Source organism: Chiloscyllium plagiosum, chromosome 14, assembly GCF_004010195.1.
Source record: "Chiloscyllium plagiosum isolate BGI_BamShark_2017 chromosome 14, ASM401019v2, whole genome shotgun sequence".
Lineage (NCBI taxonomy): Eukaryota > Metazoa > Chordata > Chondrichthyes > Orectolobiformes > Hemiscylliidae > Chiloscyllium > Chiloscyllium plagiosum.
The window spans coordinates 74,542,640-74,556,704 of NC_057723.1; the positions used below are offsets into that span (position 1 = coordinate 74,542,640).

The window sequence follows — 14,065 nt, forward strand, 5'->3', positions numbered from 1 at the left end:
TGAGTGAATGTTTAAGCTGGTGTATGGGGTGCTGATCAAACAAGCTTTGTACTTGGAAGGGTCAACAAACCCGAAACATTAACTCTGATTTCTCTCCACAGATGCTTCCAGAGTTGCTGAGCTTTTCCTGCAACTTTTCATTTCTGATTTACAGCATCTGCAGTCCTTTTGGTTTTTATTTAGTCCTGGATAATGTTGAGTTTGTTAAATGTTGCTGAAACTGCACTCATCCAGGAAATTGGAAGGTCTTCTAGCACACTCCAGATTTCTGCCTTTTCGACATTGAGCTGGCCTTGAGGAGCTGAATTGTTCACTACCTTTAATGAAGCACTCTTGAACTGAAGTTGTGTCATTGTAAGGAACATGATAGTTCTTTGGTGCATGACAATAGAAAACATAAAGGTAGATAAATCTCCAGGACCGGAGATCCGAGGACATTGAGAGACATTGTAGCAAGTTAGGGAGGAAATTGAGGGTCCCGTAGCAGAAACATTTGTATCACCCTCCATTCCTCTGGTGAAGTACAATGTTATGCCATTGTATAAGAAAGGCTGTAAGGAGAAGCCTAGAAACTATAAACCAGTGAGTCTGACATCAGTGGTGGGCAAATTGTTGGAGGTGATTCTGCAAGATAGGATTTATAAGCATTTGGAGAGGCAAGGATTGATTAGGGATAGTCAGCATTGCTTTATGTGAGGAAAATCATGTTTCACAAACTTGGCTGAGTCTTCTTAATGAAGTAACCAAACCGATTGATGAGGGCAGAGTGGTAGACATTAGTCAAGCCTTTGACAATTTCTGCATGGTAAACTAATTTGTAAAATTAGATCACATGGGATTCAGGGTGAGCTTGCCGATTGGAATTAAAAATTGGCTTGATGGGAGGTGGCAGATGGTGGTGGTGGAGGGTTGTTTCTCAGACTGGAGGCTTGTGGCCAGTGGTGTACCACGAGGATTGGTACTGGATCCACTTTGGCTTGTCATTTACGTAAATAATTTGGATGAGAATTTAGGAGGCATGGTCAGTAAGTTTGCACATGACACCAAAATTATAAATAGTGGTATAGTGGACAGTGAAGAAAGTTATCTAAAGTTACAAAGAGATCCGAATCAGTTGGGTCAATGGGCTGAGGAGTGGCTGGTAGAATTTAATTTGAATAAATGTGAGGTATTGCATTTTGTTAATACAAAAAATGATAGGACTTACACAATTAATGTAAAGGCCATAGGTAGTGTTTAAAACAGAGAAACCTAGGAGCTCAGGTGCATTCTCCTTTGAAATTTGCCCCATAGATAGACAGTGTGGTTAAGAAGGAATTTAATATGCTTGCCTTCATTTCTAAGACTTTTGAGTCTAGGAGTTGGGATGTCATGTCGAGGGCGACATTAGTGAGGCCTCTTCTGGAGCACTGTGTCTATTTCTTGTTGCCCTGTTATAGGAAGGATATTATTAAATTGGAGAGGATTCGGAAAAGATTTACCAGGATGTTACCCAAAATGGACGGTTTAAAATACAAAACAGACTGGAGAAAACTGAGACTCTTTTCCACTGGAGAGGAGGAGGTTGAGGGGTGACCCTATTGAGGTTTATAAATTATGAAGGGTGTAGATAAGAGGAGTGACAAGGGACTTTTTCCTCAGGTGTTTGTAAGGTGAGAGGATGAAGATTTAAAAAGGACATGAGAGGCAACTCTTTTACACAGAGTGGTTCGTGTGTGGAATGAACTGTCAGAGAAAATGGCGGTTACAAGTACAGTTACAATGTTTAAAAGGCATTTGGATAAGTGCATGAATAGGAAAGGAGCAAGAAGCAGGGAGGTGAGACTGGTTTAGTTTGTGATTATGGTTGAGATGAACTGGTTAGACCGTAGGGTGTTTCTCAGTGCTGTATGTTTCCATGATTCTTTGGCAAGAACTCCCACAAATTGCAATGACATAATAATTACATTGTATTAGTGGTGAAAGCTGAGGCAGAAATATTGCAACTCTGGAGTTGCAGTTTCCAATAAATGACTAATGTATAATTGAGTGGGCTATTACCTGTTCAAACCTACAATTTTCTAGGCTGAGTAAAGAAAAGGTGCTATTCTGAACTACATCTCCTGGAGAGCAAAACTCAAACTCGGTAGCAGATAAACTGCATGGACTACGTTTACCCATGTTATTATATGCAACAGAAGGTAGCATAGTGATAATGTCACTGAACAAGTAGCTGAGAAGCTAAAGTGAACACCCTGGGGACAAATCCAACCACAGTACCTATTGAAATTCAATTAATAAATCAGGAATATAAAAATAATCTTCGCAACGGTATCTAAGAAACCATTGTAGACATTTGCAAATAAAAAGTTCAATAATATCTTTTAGGATAGGAAGTCTGTCACTTTTACCTGGTCTGGCCTATGTATGACTCCAGTCGAGAGAGTGGTGCTGGAAAATCACAGCAGCTCAGGCAGCATCCAAGGAGCAGGAGAATCGATGTTTCGGGCATAAGCCCTTCATCAGAATGATAAAAGGCTTATGCCCAAAACATCGATTCTCCTGCTTCTCAGATGCTGCCTGAGCTGCTGTTCTTTTCCAGCACCCATACTCTCAACTCTGATCTTCAGCATCTGCAGTCATCACTTTCTCCTATGTATGACTCCAAATCCAGATGAGGTCAATTCTTAGTTGCCCTCTGAAATGGCCTCGCGAGTCACTCAGTTCAAGGGCAATTAGTGTTGAACTACAAATGCTGTCCTTGCAGTTATACCCACCCCACAAGAGAACAAGTAGTTGTCTAACATGTGGATTCCCAGTACTCCTTGGTCAGTCATTCTCTCAGGCGCTTGTTTTAACCAATATGCATGGTGAGGAATTTCAGGCATTAAAATTCTAGAAAATATTACTGATTATTCAGTCTGTCACAAGTACTCACATGTTGAAATATCAAGAATGTTTTAAAATAAATATTTCAATTCAAATAGGTCATGCAATGAATAGATAAACCTCAAATGTCATGCAGAGCAGCGAGAGACTAACGACAACTCGTCAAGTGAGTGAATCATTGCTGAGTTGGTGTTTTCGTGGGTTAATGTATATTAAGTGTTACATTGGCCTGCTTAGCATCCATTTCTCAACAAAGACTGTTAAAATCAACACATTGCCTTGAAGCAGTCTATGGGAGGATGTTGTGTTCAAATGGGCTGCTACGTTTCTTACAATGCAGTACTTCACCGTCTTGAAGTTCTATTGGTCATCAAGGGTTGTGAAAGATGCAAAATCATCCCCAGTTCTTTCTTTAGTGCAGAAATAACACAGAAGTATTAATTATGAAATTAACAAACCTATAGCAGATTGGTGGGTTAGTCTATTAGAGAAGTTCACTCTGTCCTGCTGTTGTAAGCTATCCCATCATTGTGACTGATTATGTTGACAAAGTAATCTACTTTAATAAAAAATCTGAAAGTAATCTGAAATAAAGGCTAAAAATGTCTGAAGTGCCCTGTCAAAAACTTTCAAGAAATTATAAGATGGTTAACTTTGCAGTTCCTGGGAGCTCAGTTTGATAAAGAGCACTTCTCAAAACCTTGACCCGTCATGAGTCATTTCAGATGCTAAAGAACCTCTGTACTTGCACATTTCCTGTTTTATTTTAGGTCAAATACAAAGAATACCATTACTTTCAACCATAGAAAGTTAGCACATTTTAAAAAAAAACACATGTTCTGGATACTTGTTAACTATAATCCCAAAGCCAAACTATTAATGTACTGTTGTCTTTTCCAAAGGCAGCTTTTATGATTATGCAGATTAGCAGATTATATTGTAGCCATTGAATTTGGTCATGTGACTCTTGACTGACGATCACTTGTTTATAACTTTTGAAAGCATTATTTAACTTTGCTAAAAAAAAGCTGTCCAAAGTAAATTTTACTCACTATAAATTTCTGGATTATATTGGAAATTAAAAAGACTGCAAATTTAAAATTACATTTCCACAAATGTTGACAAAAGTGTCAAGAATATGAAGTGGGAATAGGCCATGTGATAAATTGACAGTTGTTTAATAAATTGATGGCTGATTCAATTGTAAACACAGTTCCATTTCACATTAGCCCAGCCAACATTTCCATTTGCTTACCAGGAATCTATCCACCTCTGTCTGTACAGCAAGAGAGAACTGAAGATTCACATCCCCTGAAGAGAGAAAAAAAATCAGCTTGTGCTTAAAATGAGCGATCCTTTATTTTATAAAAGTATAGTTCTGGCTGTCAACTTCAATCAATGTTATCAGGTTCGTACATCATACTAAAATGAAACCATTGCTAATTTGCATTTGTTTCCTGCAATTTATCAAATAGTTGAAAAATAACTTAAAGCTCAATCATTTGTCTACCTTAGTACTACTTCAGAATTGTTAATTGTTCCAAATTTCATAGGTTTTAATTAACGGCAATAAATGTGGATTCACAGCTATGTGACACAGATTGGCAGCATTGCAGTGGCCAATCCAGAACACTGAACATTAATGGAATTTCCTCCCCTTTCTTATACATTTCTGCTTCTGCCCTTCAATAATAGGCAACCCCTTCAAGTTTATAACTGTGTAAAACACTCTCTTGCATTTCCCAGTAACTGACTATTCATGTTCTGAGTGTAGATTCAGGCTGAAAAGAAAAGCGGAATTATCCTCAGTTTTGGACATGGCTCTCAGACTCTTAACTTTTGTAAAATCTCCAAATTAGTTCATTCTCCAAATCCAACATTGCTAAAGAAGTCACGACCTATAACCATCATGTGAAATGTGTTCTTGGACTGGCATTACACAAAGGGCAGATTCCTGATGAAAGGCTTTTGTCCGAAACGTTGATTTTCCTGCTCCTCGGACCTGCTATGCTTTTCCAGAACCACTCTAATCTTGGCAGTACACAAAGCCTATACTGATCCCTAGAACGCCTGAAATATGTGCTGTATTAAGCCAGTGTAATGTCATACTGTAGGACATGTGGATAAGGAAAATCTGTCCATCCTACCTGAGACGGCATGGGAATACTAGAATTGAATTCTGCCTGCCCACATTGGTTTAGGAAAGAGGATACTGCAGTAGAATTTGTACTGCTGATCATTTGCTGGGAAAGTGTTTTTGGGGCCACAGGCAGCTCATGGGTGAGCTGCAGAAACTGTCACAGCCACTGGGTATGTGTATGAAGAACTATCAATCAGACCGAGTGGATTGAGACCGAGTCACAGCCATCAGGAACGAGAAAGCAAAAGTAGCATCCTTCTTGTCCATCTTTTGCAGAACTCTGGTACAAAGGCTCAACCTCCAATGCACCATGGCACAGAGTTAGAGGACTCAGCTTCGTCCATGGTTGCCCTCATGGTAGACTTCCACTTTTAAGCTATTCCAGTACAGAGAGGTCTCAAGTTCACCAGTGGTAATTTGTTACAGATTGGAAGAAATTAATGATCAGCTTCCACAATTCAATTTAACTTGATCTATCTTCCACTGAAAGTTCACTATGTTGTATCAACTCAGCAACTGAAAAGGACCAAGCAAGCAATTGAACCACCTTCTGTTGTACTTTGAGTGGTCAGAGTTGAAAAGTATGGTGCTGGAAAAGTACAGCAGGTCAGGCAGCATCTGAGGAGCAGGGGAGTTGATGCTTTTCAGGAATGTCCCAAACATTCCTGATGAAGGGCTTATGCCTAAAACTTCAATTTTCCTGTTTCTCGGATGCTGCCTGAACATAAGCCCTTCATCAGGAATATCTGGCATATTCCTGATGAAGGGTTTAAGCCCAAAACGTCACCTCTCCTACTCCTTGGATGTTGCCTGACCTGCTGTGCATTTCCATCACCACACTTTTTCAACTCTGACTCTCCAGCATCTGCAGTCCTCACTTTCTACTACTTCGAGTGGTGCATGTTACATTGAGCTGTACAATGGCATTGTAGGTCAACCCAAAGCAGGTGGACTGCAGCGGTTCAAGAAGGCAGCTCACTCACACCTTCTCAAGGGTCAGTTCGGGACACATAATAAATACTGGCCAGCCAGAGACACCTAAATCCCACAAATGAATAAATTTTAAAAAATTAAAGAAGAAACTACACTGATGTGCATCATCTTGATTTAAGTCAAAAGGATAATTTTGCAAAAACAAAGAAATACAAGAGTTTTAGTGAGAGACCAATTTAATATAATAATTGCTACCCTGTCAGACTTCAAGTAAGTACTGCTATCATGAAAGACATAACAGCTAGATTCTGGAGAAAGTAGACTCATGTGATTGCTGACAACAATTAGCACTTGGTTATTTAAACTAATTAGCTCCTATTAGGCTCACAGGTTCCCATTGTGTGTAAGTGACCTCTTGCACATAGAAACTTGGGAATATGGTTCAAACTGCTTTGTACAGTGCATCACTTGTGCAATCAATTTCTTTACTCTTGAGCCTCTTAATGAGATAACTTTGCCTCACAAGTGTTGATATTATGAATAACTGAAAAGAGAAACAGTGCACACACTGATCCTTTGGAAGCCTGCATTCAGTCGAGTGTCACCATTTTATCTACAAACAGTTATAATGAAGGGAAGTCCTGTTTCTGTCAGACTTAGCTTCTATTAATCAAGGGTGTTGAATTTACACTGATGTCCATTAACTAGTAAGGTACAATTCTGATTACTGGTATATAAAAATAGGCAAGAAAAGAAATAACATTGATCCTGATAATAAAGACTTTAATCATAACCCTCTACTGATTAGATTCTCTACAGTGTGGAAACAGGCCCTTCAGCCCAAAGCGACCCTCCAAAGAGTAACCCACCCAAACCCATTTCCCTCTGACTAATGCACCGAACATGCAATTTAGCATGGCCAATTCACTTGAATTACACATCTTTGGACTGTGGGAGGAAACCCACGCAGAGTGAATGTGCAAACTTCACATAGACAGTCACTCAAGGCTGGAATCGAACCTGGGACCCTGGCACTGTGAGGCAGTAGTGGTAACCACTGAGCCACTGGTTAGGCAGCTTTTCCTGATTATTATTGTACTTTTTGTTCCATCATCTGTCTGTACCATCCTCATTGTGGGTTCCACTATTGTTACAGCTCCACTATTGTCTACTACAGCAGCATTGTCCCATACAACAATACTCACATTTAAATGCGAACTCTGCCTAATTGACCACAATGTGCTTTCCTGTACAAACGGGATTGGATGGGATATATATACAGAATGTCATGGAAAGTGAAACTAACCATAGTCCGATAAGTAGATGAGGTCTCCTGAGTCTAAGTATCACCGACAGTCCTTCTGAACTAATATATCTGGGGTCATGACCTTTATTAGGGATTGCTATCTATATGTTATTAAGTTCATCCAGCATCATTTAAGTTAATATAAATAACATAGGATATGGCCCCTCAAGTTAAGTTAGGGAAATAGAATCATGAAACAGGCCGTCCCAATTCACTGAACAGCATCCCACACAGACCCATCCCCCACATTTCCCATGGCCAATCCACTGAACCCACACATCCCTGGACAATTTAGCACGGTCAATCCATCTTAACCTGCACATCCTTGGAGTGTGAGTGAAAACCGCAGTACCTGAAGGAAATCCACGCAAACATTGGGAGAATGTAAAAACTCCACGTGGACAGTCACCCGAGGCTGGAATGAAACCCGGGTCTCTGGCGCTGTGAGGCAGCAGTGCTAACCACTGAGCCACTGTGACGGAGTATTTTCTTATTAATTGCAGAAGCCCCTGCATTGTATGTGCCTAAGTAAAACCAAGTGCCATCTGAAATACATTTTCAAATGTTTGTTGAGCGTATCAATAGATGTACAGCAGTGTGCATCCGTGAAAACCAAGGGGAAGGCAACAAAGCAGTAACTGTAACTCGGAGGTCGTGTTCAAAGTTTTCAAGGCCAATATTATCTGGCTAGACAGACCACAGTGTATCTATTTTCAACAAAGTTGATCTTGACCAGAAACCAAAATATTGTTGACATTTAAATGGGGAGAAACCCAAAATGATGGAACAGATTACTAAAACGTATGTTTTTTTGCAAACTTATGTGGCTAACCAGCAGCAAACCTATTCGTTAATATGAAACTGACTTCAGAACTGTTTTTTGACCAAAAAGTTAACAGAACCCTCAAGAGGATGTGATACACTGACCTGCTTTCAGCTGCATTTATTAGAAAGCCACATAGGAATTATGTCTGGGGGAATGGCTAAACACATCAGATGCACAATATTGCTCTGCAATTTGGACTGGCCCATCACGCAGCCTTTATTCAATGGAGATATGTGAGGGAGTTATGTCAATGGTGAGGCGTTGTGCCTCAGTTTAAAGCCAGTGTAAATTCCAGCATGGATGCAAGAATCAGGTAGCATATGTTAGAGAGCATTACAGAAAGTAATGTCTCACTTGAATGCAGGGTACACAGTTAATGGCATGTCACAAACTTCTTTGTGTGAAGCCAGTTTTATTGTGCAGTGAGAATGAGAGAAACAGTAAATCACTACATACACTCTAATGCAGAAGGTCCTGCAAACCAAACGGTCTTCAGTTTATCTCAGAATGCAGATCTTGTAATACTTGCTTTTGACAGAAAAAATAGTTAAAAGTCACCTACATGTCCTTCTCAAGCTGGGGAGAATTTCAGCTATCAGCTTGCCTGAATGCAGGTTAGATCAAGTTTTAATCATAGAATCCTTACAGTGTGGGATGCAGGCCATTCAGCCCATCGAGTCCACACCGGCCCTCTGAAGAGCATCCCACCCCTCTCTCCATAACCCTTCATTTCCCACAGCCAACCCCCACCTAATCTGCACATCTTTGGACTGTGGGAGGAAACCCATACAGACACAGGGAGAATGCACAAAGTCCACACCGACAGTTGCCCCAAGGGTGGAATCAAACTTGGGTCCCTAACACTGTGAGGCAACAGTGCTAACCACTGAGCCACCCATAAAAAGGATTGTGATCAACCAGCATTCCCCAAAATAAACTTTCTCCTGAGGAAAGATCCAGGAAGTTGAGCTCTCATGAAACACTATGAGCCTGGCATGATTTGAACCACTTTCTGAGCTGGAGTCAGACATACTGCCATCATGACACAAGACCGCAGCCAGCAGGATTCCAAATTGGGGATCTACAACTTCAATGTCAAATAAGATCATGTGCATTTAACTATTGCAGATTTAACATTTAGTTAAATCTTACAAATCCAGGTTTAAATAATTACTCACAATAACTTTGTTCCCGTGCCAACGTCTTTCAATCTGCATTATAGAAGCGAAATGCTGTAGATGTTGGAAATCTGAAACACAGAAAAAAAAGTCTGTGGAGAGTGAAAGAGGGCTAACTTTCCAAATCAGTTTTCTGATGAAAGATCGAGCAGAAGTTCTGACAAAACGTCATTGATCTGAAACAATAACTTCTCTCGGTAGAGAAACCACCAGATTTGCTTTTTTTTCTCCAGCAGCATTTTCTGTGGCTATCCTTTTATCAACATTACTGAAACATTTGCCTGTGATTCTTGCTTTGCTGCTGGATTAAATTTTGTTTTGTCCTGGTTCCTTTCAGGGGTGGCTGTCAGCTATTGAAGACTTTCTACTTTCTTTACCTGCAGTGTTGGAGTGCTAAATTTTGTGCTCAAACCATGACCTTCACAGCACACTGGTATGCCTAATAACACAATCCAGGAAGTTGAACTTATTATCAGTTTATTACCTTTTATTTGTATTTCAAAAATATACTTAATTCATAAAAAAACTCTGTATATATATATTGCCACAAAAACAGTTCAGTTTTGTACAGTTGCATACCAAGTAAATGAACAAAACATTGGACTTTGACTCTATCCAAAAAATCAAAGATCTCCCTTACACACACAGTACTCGGGGTGGCACGGTGACTCAGTGGTTAGCACTGCTGCCTCACAGCGCCAGGGACCTGGGTTTGCTTCCACTCTTGTGGTGTTTGCATGTTCTCCCCATGTCTGCATGGGTTTCCTCCGGGTGCTCCAGATTCCTCCCACAACCCAAAGACTTGCAGGTTAAGTGAATTGGCCATTTAAATTGCTCATAGTGTTCAGGGATGTATCGGTTAGATGTCTTCGTCAGAGGTAAGGGAAAGGGGGGGGGGGGGGGGTTTAACTCTGCAGAGGGTCAGTGTGGACTTGTTGGGCCAAATGGCCTGTTTCCACACTGTCGGGATTCTATTCTAATACTAATATTTAGGAGGGTCCGATAACTGAACAGACTCCCGTTTACCTTCAGCAGGAAGTCCTCAGGTGGTGGCCTTTCCCCACTGTGCCTTGATGGCGCTGCCTCAAGCTTTAGTGCACCCATCAGCACGTAGTCCTTGACCTTGGATTGTGCCAGTTTACAGCACTCAGTCAGGGTCAACTCCTTGTTCTGGAAGACCAACAAGTTTTGGGCAGACCAAAGAGCATCTCTCACCGAGTTGATGGTTCTCCTGGCACAGTCGACGTTTGTCTCAGTGTGCATCCCAGGGAACAGACCATATAGCACAGAGCTGCCCAGGATGAACGCCAACACAAATGATTGCATCATCCTCCAGATTTCCTTCACAAAGGCACATTCTCCCTGTCAGGGTGAAAACAACAGATCTGTAGGAGATGGCTTGCTGCTGATAAGGTGTGAGCATTCAGCTCTTTCATTACCTCTTCATTGTTAGTTTTTCTGTTTCCAGTTTCTCTTCATCTATACAGATATGACAATCCGTGGGCTCACAATTTACATCCTGAGTTAGCCTTTCTTAAAAAAAAAGGGAGATATTGGAAATAAAAGTTTAATATTTTCATCAAGTACTTTAGGATTCTGATCTGTCATTATATCAATACTGTTCCACAAACATTTACTTACATTGTTGTTCAAATGTTAAATATGTAGGTGCTCATTTTGCATTTCCAGGCAATCAGCAAAGCCTGTGCCACACTGATGCAGGGTCTGACTGGTGCATTGGAGCAGCTTTATTCTACAGCCCAGATCAGTAGTTTCCAAGTGAGTCAACGCTGGAGGATACGAGAGGGAAATATTGTGTGGTGTTGAATTTATTTATGTACCAAATGCTTATGAAATAGGCTCCTTAAAAGAACCCTTATACAAGGCAGTCCAGTATAGTTTCAAAGGAGTTAACTTACTTCACAAATGGACCTAAAGATAATGAAAGAGACACCATACACCACACACATACACCATACACCAGACACCAGCCACCAGAACAAGATGGGCAGGCAGTATTTTGTTCAGATAACTCATTGTTTGGATAACTGATCATCGTAAACAAAGGAAGCATTTACAGGATCTTGAGATCTTTTTTGGATAATCCAAAATTCGGATAATTGATGTTCAGATAACCGAGGATGTTCTGCACTATGCTGGGGTTTCAGTTTCTGGATTAGTGGTGCTGGAAGAGCACAGCAGTTCAGGCAGCATCCGAGGAGCAGTAAAATCGACGTTTCGGGCAAAAGCCCTTCGTCAGGAATACAGGCAGAGAGCCTGAAGCTAGAGGAGGGTGGAGGTGGGGAGAAAGGTGACGATACAATCTAACTGGGCTCAGAGCCAAGTTGGGTTTTTAGTTTGTTGTCTGAATCACATTCAACTGTAACATATACCTCCAGCCTTTACTGATTCATGCCAGATATTAAGTGCCCATGATCAAAAGAAAATCTAATCCATTAGACTAATATTCACTAAGGTAAAAACAATGACTGCAGATGCTGGAAACCAGAGTCTAGATTAGAGTGGTGCTGGAAAAGCACAGCAGTTCAGGCAACATCCGAGGAGCAGTTAGAGTGGATTCAGATGGGGTTTGCTGATCAGCTGGCTACTCTGTGGCCTCTGACTGAGCATGAATAATGCCAGGGGAGATTTGTTGCTGTAAATGAAAATGTAAACACACAGAGTGTAGGTTAACCATGCCCATACAGTTTAAATAGTTCAACATGGTTAGGAATGAGAACAAATGGAAAAGCAAAGTGGGGGTCAATAATGTTTAGTGCCATTGAACACACTTCCTCTTGGTAATGTCAAATATAGAAGGTACAAAAACAACCAAACCAGTTCCTGTGTCCTTCCTGCAGGGCAGCGTGAGTCAATTATGTTATTGACCATCTGAAACACAAAGGTTCCAATCCAGACCTGACTGAAGAAAGTTATGGACACTGTCCAGTTTCTTCTGTGGAAATGTTTAAAAATAAAAACAAATCCCTGCACACAATACATCTTTTAACTTAGTTCCACTTTGAGTGGAAAATAATGGTAACATATCTGGAATACATAATCCTAGTAAATCCATTGAAAAACATAATGCATTTGCATGGATAATTGTTACTTTTAAGCAGCTCCATGCCATCAGCAAGGTGCTTTTATCACAGCCACCAAATGAAAGCTTCAGCAAAGACAACAATGTGAAACCCACTAACAGAGTTTGTGGATAAATATGGATTACCTTATTGCAATCCTCAGCCTTCCCCAATCAAGGTTTTTTTCTTAGTGTCCTTTCTTTCTTGTTTGAACATGAATCAATTGGAACTATCTCTCTGATGGGAGGAATTGTATTTCAGACTATGTTGTTGACAGCAGTTAAACATGCATCATTGCTGGAAGTGCCTAATTTTATTTTCCCCATTGCAAAGGATTCAGAATTAAGTCAGATACTTTACATTTTAAATGCTTTGAAGCTTAAAAATAGTGTAGCAGGTATACCAAGCTTTCCTCTTCAGACCGTGAGCCCCAAGGAAACAAGTAGATGGCTATTGGCAACCAAGATTATGAAGTATAGTGAATGAAGTTAAGAAGCCGACCAGCAGGTGACACCACCTAACTCAATGGCAGCTCAAGTGGAGCCTAAGGATTCAGGCCGAGGAACCCATTTAAAAAGGAGGTAGTGTAACACAATATTTTACCCCTTCTTTTGAAGACAGCAGCTCATTTTAGGCGAAAGTCAGAAGTCAGATTACCTGCAAAGACTTGTTATTCAGCCTGTCGACACTTTATTAACACTATTTGTGCTTATCTGTTGTTGCTCTTAATTACCTGGAATTATCTTGCCATTATCTCTCCTACTGTATATTCCATGCCTGAGCGCCTCCCTCCACTTTGCCTGTCAAAGGGGCAGCGCTCCGAAAGTAAGTGATTTCAAATAAACCTGTTGGACTATAACCTGGTGTCGTGTGACTTGTGACTTTGTCTACCCCAGTCCAACACTGGCACCTCCACACAGGATAGCTCACCCAAATGGATGGGTTATTTCAACAAAATGCCTCACTGGTGTGCTGTTCCTGAGGTGAAGGAAATACAAAGACTGACTTCTCATTGCATCAAACAGTGTTAGAGTCATAGAGTCAAGCCCTTTGGCCCAATTTAGTCCATGCCGACCAAAATGTCCATCCACGCTAACCCCATTTCCCTGCACTTAGTCCACATCCTTCTCACCCTTTCCTATCCATGTATTTGTCCAAATGCCTTTTAAATGTTGTTAGTGTACTCACCTCAACCACTTCTGCTGGCCGCTCATTCTATATGCGTGTAAAAAAGTTGCCCCTCAGGTTCCCTTTTATTCTGTTTCCTCTAACCTTAAACTGATGCCCTCTAGTCCTCGATTCCCCAAACCTGGGAAAAAGAATGAGTGCGTTCACCCTATCCATGGCTCTCATGATTTCATACACTTCTATTAGATCCCCCCCCTTCAGTCTCCTACGCGCTTAAAGAAAAAGTCCTAGTTTGCCCAACCTCTTCCTGCAATTCAGTCCCTTGAGTCCTGGCAACATCCTTGTAAATTTCTTTGGCACTCTTTCCAGTTTAATAATGTCCTATGTATAACAAGGTGACCAAAACTGAACAAAATACTTCAAGTGCGGTCTCACCGATGTCCTGCATGACTGCAACATACCTTCCCAACTTCTACACTCAATACCAGTAATGTGTTGACTCAAGAAGAATTAGCATAACATTGATAGATTGCATATCAGTGCCCCTGCAGACATGTGATTATAGCAGAAATAAAATGATAGTACACTTTCTGATCTTGTCAT

General features: G+C 40.8%; 1 long non-coding RNA gene across 2 annotated transcripts in view; it reads left to right on the forward strand.

The window, feature by feature from the left end:
* LOC122556807 overlaps nucleotides 1–14,065 on the forward strand; it is a 61,123-nt gene that overhangs the window by 46,316 nt on the left and 742 nt on the right. Inside the window, exons 2-4 of one of the 2 annotated variants that reach the window (XR_006313669.1) lie at nucleotides 4,127–4,276; nucleotides 9,589–9,684; nucleotides 10,941–11,030. This is a non-coding gene — a long non-coding RNA (uncharacterized LOC122556807). Of the gene's footprint in view, nucleotides 1–4,126; nucleotides 4,277–9,588; nucleotides 9,685–10,940; nucleotides 11,489–14,065 lie in introns of those variants that run through there. The other variant, XR_006313668.1, reaches the window with a different exon arrangement.